Source organism: Macaca nemestrina, chromosome 11 (genome assembly GCF_043159975.1).
Source record: "Macaca nemestrina isolate mMacNem1 chromosome 11, mMacNem.hap1, whole genome shotgun sequence".
NCBI classification, from domain to species: Eukaryota; Metazoa; Chordata; class Mammalia; order Primates; family Cercopithecidae; genus Macaca; species Macaca nemestrina.
The window spans coordinates 130,482,107-130,489,659 of NC_092135.1; the positions used below are offsets into that span (position 1 = coordinate 130,482,107).

Sequence of the window (7,553 nt, forward strand, 5' to 3'; positions counted from 1 at the left end):
GCGGTCTGGGCTCACTTCAAGGTCCGCCCTCCAGGTTCACGTCATTCTTCTGCCTCAGCCTCCCGAGTAGCTGGGACTACAGGCGCCAGCTACCATACCCGGCTAATTTTTTGTATTTTTAGTACAGACGGAGTTTCACCGTGGCCGGGTACGGTGGCTCACGCCTGTAATCCCAGCACTTTGGGAGGCCGAGGCGGAGAGATCACGAGGTCAGGATATTGAGACCATCATGGCTAACACAGTAAAACGCCCTGCACTTTTTACAGCAGCCGGTTGAGGTCCCATCGCGCCGCGACTCCCAGACGCTCCGCCGCGCCGCCCAGGTCCCAGCCCCCGCAGTCCTCAGTGACCTCCAGCGTGGGGCGCGGGCCCAGTCGCTCGATCTCGCGCATCTCAAAGCACGAGCAGAAGGCGGCGCACACCTAGTGCTGGGCAGCGCCGGCAGGCGCCGCAGGCGCTCCTGATTTTGCTAGCCGATGGCCGCGATGGTGCCATGGATGAGGTTGTCGTCGGGGATGGCGTGGCGCCACAGCCAGCAGCCGCCAGCTAAAGAGTAGAAGTCCTGGCATGGGTCGATGCTGGCGTCCAGGTTGGCGGCCAAGAAGTGAGCGGCGCGCGCGGGACAGGCGCCGCCGCCCGCCGCGACCGTCCCAGGTACTTGAGCGCCAGCACAGCTGCCAGGATGGCGCAGAGGCCGGCCGCGAACACCAACCAGACAGCAGGCTCACCTCGCGCCACCTCCAGCGCTTCAGCCTGGGCCCTGTGGCGCTACGCCCGAGGGAAGCCTGAGCGCAGGGAGGCCCCGCGTGCGCCCCCACGCGCCGCAACTGTTCACTTACTTGACCTCATCGTAGTGCGCCATCAGCGAATACGGTGGCTCTATGGCGCCCAGGCCGCCGCGGTGCAGTCCTGGGCCACCTGGGCTACGGGATGCGCGTGGCCGCTGGCCTCGTCGTGGGCCTCCGCGTGGCCCCCGGAGCCGCAGCTGCGGGAAGGGTAGAGGCGGGTTCAGGAGGCGCAGCAGACAGACGGGGCTCCCGGGCACCACGAGGTGCAGAGGCCCTAGCTGCGGACCTCATTCACTGCGGAAACCAGGGATCAGGAGGGCTCGGCGGGGCCACCACCCCCACGTGCAGTGAATTCTTCTCCCCTGTCCCCTCCCTACACACACCTGCGAGCCGCAGGGTTGGGATGGCCCTGATGGGAAGCAGGAGGCGCCGGGCACGAGGCCTGGCATGTAGTGAGCCTTCATTAAAAGGCCGTCGCTCTTCCCTTCGCCTTTCTTGTCCACGACCTGCCCCAGCCAAGGCCGGGTAGGGTGATGGGGAAGGAGCGGAGGCTGGAGTGAGGAGGTGCGGTCGGGGTGCCTCTCTGCGGCACTTTCAGCTCTCCCAGCTGGGTCCAGACAGACGCTCCACAAAGCAGCCAAGGAAACAAACTCTGTCCTAGCGGAAGTCCGCGGGATCGACCGCTCCAACCCCGCTCGCTGGCTCCTGTTAGGTGGCCCGACGGCCCACCCGCCCCTTCCCCAGAGGGGAGCGCCAACGCCCCACGGTTGCGGATCCACAACGCACCTCCTGGAGGGCCCTGATGGAGAACCCGAGACCGGCTCCGTCCGTCCCCCACTCCCACTTCCCGTGTGGGTCCCCGACCTGAGCCACTCCTGACTTCAATAGGTTCTCCCCAGACCCCAAACTTGGGTGAAGTTTTACCTCCCACGGGGCATGAGCTCTTCGGATGCGCCCCACTCCTGGAGCCGCGCGGTGCAGTTCCCGGAGCCCGAGAGCCGAGCCCGGGAGCCGCAGACACAACCGCAGCCAGAGCTGCAGCCCAGAGTATTTAGACGAAGCTGGGAGGCTCCGCGCAGCGGCGGCGATGGTGGCGAAAGCTGCCTGGATTCGGCGCCATTTACCGGGCAGGTGCGCATCTGAGCGGGCCCCCTTGGAGCCAGAGCGGGAGCCTGAACAGAGCTGCGTGGGCAGCCGCTGTCTCCCAGCGCCCTTCTCTGCAGCCCAGCCGCCCGCCCGCCCGCCCGCCAGTCCAGCCGTGTCCTGGACCAGTGAGGGCAGCGGATACTCCCGGGAGGGGTCCCTTCGGATCCCGCGTCCCCACGCCGAGCTGCCCACCAGCCGGCTAGAAAGGGGCTGGAGCTACACAGTTCGCGGCCGTCCTGCCCCAGCCCACAGCCCTGGAGCACCGGGCTGGAGCCCGGAGAGGACCCCTCCTAAAGGATAAGGGGGCGCTGATGGAGTGCCTGGGCTGCCCGCACAGCGCCTGCGCACCTTCACCAGGGAGCTTCCTTGTCCTCCTGGGAACCTCTGTCCAGATCAGCTATCCCCGGGGCGTCTGGGCTTCTGGTTGGCCTCGCTCTCTTCCAACAGTTCCTGACCCAGGGAGAGCAACGGAGCACCCTGCCAGAAGAAGGCCTGGGGCCGCGAGTGCGGCCCCCATGGTACCAATGCACAGTTGACCCAGAGCACAGCAATCGCAGCCTATCAGAGGTGACATGGGTTTAGCCTCTGACGGTCACCCTGCACAGACTGCCAGTAAAGAGGGGTCCGAGGCTTAGCTCCTTGGCTCCCCTGCAGTGTCTCCAAAAGGGAAGCTGAGGCTGTGGGTGAGTGGGTGATGCCAGTGGTCCAGGCTCCAGTTCCACCTTGAGCAAAGGCCTTCCTAACCTTTCACCAAAAAATACTTCTGCAAGGACATCTGCCCAGCAACTGCCTGTCCAACCTCAGACTGGTGCCACTCATGTCCTTGATCCTTGTAGCCAAGGATAAGTATCTCAAAAGAATCCTGTGATCCTCCTCCCTTTTCCTTTTAAAACCTTTGTCTTCCTTCACCTCCCTAAATTCACACGTACTTTCCTATGGCCTGCTTATTCCCGTTGCAATACCTATTTCCAAAGAAAGTTCATTTTAATTTAGAGTCTTTCTGTATTTGTTATGCAGTGTCACATAGTGGAGCCAGAAGTGGGACCGCAGTGAATTCAGCTTGGGCGAATCAGAGTCTCCTGGAATCTAACGCAGCATTGACTGAGCCCTCTGCAGACTGCCCTTGCCAGGAGTTGATTTTCTGTTCTGGTGAATCTCCTCAAGTACCCAGACTCCCTCCCTTTGGTCAGTTCCTTTTTACTTTATTCTGGATGTGATTTGGTTATAATCTTAAACAAAATACCTTGCATCCCTCCTGAGAGTATAAAGGTTGGGTTCCTTTTTCTTTCTCTCTCTCTCTCTCTCTCCCCCTCTCTCCCCTCTCTCTCTCTCTCCCTCCCTCCCTCCCTCCCTCCCTCCCTTCCTCCTCCCTTCCTTCTTTCTTTCTTTTTCTTCTTCTGCTTCTTTACTTTTGGCAAGCACTTTCTGGTGTAAAGAGAAGTGCCCTTCTGGTTTGAGGACTTTGAGTTCTAAATAATTTATGTTCTGTCCATGAGGCAAGTCTTGCCTGGCTGAATATTATGTTTGATGTGCACACCTTGATTGAAATTTTGTGAGCGTTCTGATTTTGGTGTGGTTTCCCATGTCTTTAAGTGATTTGGCTCTTTTTTTTCCCTTGCTTGTTCCTGAACATCTTCTGATCATCCCACAGCAAAAATAAACATAAATAGTTTAGCACCATAGTAAATGTAAAAACACACATAATACACGGTGAAGGTCGGCCCCTCGAGGTGGCTCCTGCCTGTAATCCCTGTACTTTGGGAGACTGAGGTGAGAGGATGGCTTGAGCTAAGGAGCTGGAGACCAGCCTGGGCAACACGATGAAAGCCCGCCTCTACAAATAATACAAAAATTAGCTGGGTGTGGCAGCACCCACCTGTAGTCCCAGCTATCAGGAGGCTGACGTGGGAGGATTGCTTGAGCTCAGGAGGTTGAGGCTCCAACTCCTGGCCTCAAATGATCCACCCACCTCAGCCTCCCAGAGTGCTGGGATTACAGCCGTGAGCACCTTTAGCATTTGCAGTGTACATTTTCCCCTGGGTTTGCAGGTCAGATAGGATTATACGTGTCTCTGCTAGATGCTTCCAGGTCATAAAACTTTAAACCCAACCTAAAAACAGAATGATCTTTGTTTGTGGAGTTCTTTAATAAATAAAACTAATTTAGTATTGCTGCTTTAATGAAAACAGCTATCTTACAAGTTACTGGCAAAATACCTATTTATTTACCTTTAAGGTTCTTAGGTGAACATCTGAGAGTCACAGGCTACAAAAATCGTAAACAGGAAAATAAAATGAGAACTAGCTTTGTGTAATATCTCAGTATTCAGAACTAATGGGGATATAGTTGTTAAAAATATAAATTAGGTTAATGTAAATGGCATAAATGTCTATAAATAAGCTTTTCATAGAATTTGAGATTTTTTTGTTTGGTTGGTTGGTTGTTTTTTGGCAGATTCTCTCACTGTGGCCCAAGTTGGAGTGCAGTAGTGAGATCTTGGCTCACCGCAACCTCAATCTCTGGGTTCAAGGAATTCTCCTGACTCAGCCTCCCAAGTAGCTGGGCCTACAGGTATGTGCCACCATGCACAGCTAATTTTTGCATTTTTAGTTGAGACAGGGTTTCACCATGTTGGCCAGGGTGGTCTCAAACTCCTGGTCTCAAGCAATCCTCCCCTCTTGGCCACCTAAAGTGCTGGGATTACAGGTGTGAGCCACGGCGCCCAGTCAGAATTTGAAATCTGTTTTTTTTTTGAGATGGAGTTTCGCTCTTGTTGCCCAGGCTAGAGTGCAATGGCATGATCTTGGCTCACCGGAACCTCGTTCTCCTGGGGTCAAGGGATTCTCCTGCCTCAGCCTCCTGAGTTGGGATTACAGGCATGCACCACCACGCCCAGCTAATTTTTGTATTTTTAGTAGAGATGGGGTTTCTCCATGTTGGTCAGGCTGATCTTGAACTCCCGACCTCAGTTGATCTTCACGCCTCGGCCTCCCAAAGTGTTGGAATTACAGGCAAGAGCCACTGCGTCCAGCCAGAATTTGAACTCTTAAAGTCATGTTATGTTACATTAAGTGACAGATACTCATTAAATATAGGGATCATTTCCAAATAAGATAAAACACAAAAACGTAAATTGCCAAACATAAATATAAGTATGTTTGTGGCTTCTTAAAATTTTATAGAACTACCAAATATATTGTGGTTGTACTGATACACATAAAACAGTGATGTTTCTAAAATTATAAATGGTTCTCATCTGTAAAACGGTGATACGTGATGGTCAGTTGGCCACCATGATGAAACCCTGTCTCTACCAAAAATACAAAAGTTAGCTGGGTGTTGTGGCGGGTGCCCATAATCCCAGCTACTGCAGAGGCTTAGGCAGGAGAATAACTAGAACCCGAGAGGTGGAGGTTGCAGTGAGCTGAGAGTGCGCCATTGCCCTCCAGCCTGGGTGACAAGAGTGAAACTCCGACTCAAAAAAAAAAAAAAAGAAAAAAATATTTTTTTCTTTTGCTTCCTAGTTTTTCACTAGAAATTAAGGTTGCTAAGAGTTAAAATTTCTAATTAATCTATACAATTCGGTGGACCAAGTGTACCAAAAAAAGATGCATTTTTGATAAGAAAAATTATTTAAAATGTGTAAAAACATGTTTTTGCTTTATTTGGTATTGTTGTATATTTAAAACTTATTTGAACTTTTTATAAATTAAGAAAAATAGAGAGAGGATTCTGCTATGCTGCCCAGCCTGGTCTCAAATTCCTAGGTTCCAGTGATCCTTGTGCCACAGCCTCCCAAGGTGTTGAGATTGCAGGTGTGGGCCACTGCACCTGGCCAAAATGTGTTCTTTATGGAAATAAAGGAATAATTTTGTCAAATTTGAAGATTATATAATGTTGTCTCAAAATATGGATTTATGAACAAAATAAAAACAAGATTGAAAGGAACCAGTAAGTAGGAGAGAGATGTGAAGAATGTTACAGGTATGAAGATATAGTTTTGGTAAAAACAGTTAAAAGAAAAAAAAAGAATTCGGAATGATAAAGGATCTTGTATGGTAAATTTTCTGTCCTAAATAAAATGACTTATTACTTAAGAAAGGAGAAGTTTAGGTCAAAGCAGAGGTCTAAGCATGTCATGGAATTGCTAAGTCATGAAAGGTTTGTGAAGGATGAATTTGTGAAAGAAATTTTTGTACATGATCAAGTTGGCTAAAATTAGAAGGAAATTATTTATGAGTCTTTCTAAGGATTGAGCTTTCATATTAAAACTACACTGAGGATGGGCATGGTGGCTCATGCCTGTAATCCCAGGAGTTTGGGAGGCCAAGGCGAGTGGATCACTTGAGGTCAGGAGTTGGAGACCAGCCTGACCAACATGGTGAAACCCCATCTCTACTAAAAATACAAAAATTAGCCAGGCATGATGGCACATGCCTGAAATCCCAGCTGCTCCAGAGGCTGAGGCAGGAGAATCACTTGAATTTGAATCTGGGAGGCAGAGGTTGCAGTGAGCCAAGATTGTGCCACTGTACTTCAGCCTGGGTGACAGAGTGAGACTCCATCTCAAACAAACAAACAAACAAACAAACAACAGCAACAAAAAAAACCTACACTGATATTGTCCTCTTATGGCTCTAGAAGAAAAAAAGAAAAAAGAAAAAAGAAAGAAAGAAAGAAAGAAAGAGAAAGAAAAAGAAAAAAAACTACACTGATTAAAAAACCAAAAATCTGCTGCCGCGTGTGGTGGTTCATGCCTATAATCATAGCATTTTGGGAGGCTGAGGCAGGCAGATATCTTGAGGTCAGGAGTTCGAGACCAGCCTGCTCAACATGGGGAAGCCCCATCTCCACTAAAAATACAAAAATTAGCTGGGTGTGTTGGCAGGTGCCTGTAACCCTAGCTAGTTGGGAGGCTGAGGCAGGAGAATTGCTTGAATGTGGGAGGCGGAAGTTGCAGTGAGCAGAGATGATGCCACCGCACTCCAGCCTGGGTGACAGAGTGAGACTCTTTCTCAGAAAAGAAAAAAAGAAAGAAAAAAAAAAAGCACACCTAATAATTTGGTCCCCTGTGTTAGTACAACAAAGTTTTTTCTTGAAGTATAGATCTGCTCTTAGAAAATCTAGAAGAGTCATTAATTTTTACTCCTGAAATATATTTCATGTCAAAACTGAAGCTTTCTTTTTTTTTTTTTTTTTTTTTTTCCTGAGACAGGTTCTCGCTCTGTCATCCAGGTTAGAGTGCAGTGGCATAGTCTTGGCTCATTGCCACCTTGACCTACCGGGCTCAAGGGATTCTCCTGCCTCTGCCTGCTGAGTAGTTAGGACTACCAACTACTGTGCTAACTTTTTTGTATGCAACACCACACCTGGCTAACTTCTTTATTTTTGTATGGACAAGGTATAAGAAAATTCCAACATTGGATAAAACTATTAGAAATCTCATATTTCACCAGGCATGTCACTCCATGATTACGTGGTATGTTGCAGACATAACCAAACTTCCTTGTCAATTGCTAATTACAATAAACTATCATCAGATTTTTTTTTTTTTTTTTTTTTTAATATAAGTAGAGGCTCTCTGTCACCCAGGCTGGGTTGCAGTGGCATAATCATAGC

At 49.9% G+C, this 7,553-nt stretch overlaps 1 pseudogene; it reads right to left on the reverse strand.

Annotated features, from left to right (window-relative positions):
- Positions 1 to 11: 11 nt before the first annotated feature.
- LOC105474007 (endothelin-converting enzyme-like 1) lies at positions 12 to 1,237 on the reverse strand (annotated as a pseudogene).
- Between the last annotated feature and the right edge of the window lie 6,316 nt (positions 1,238 to 7,553).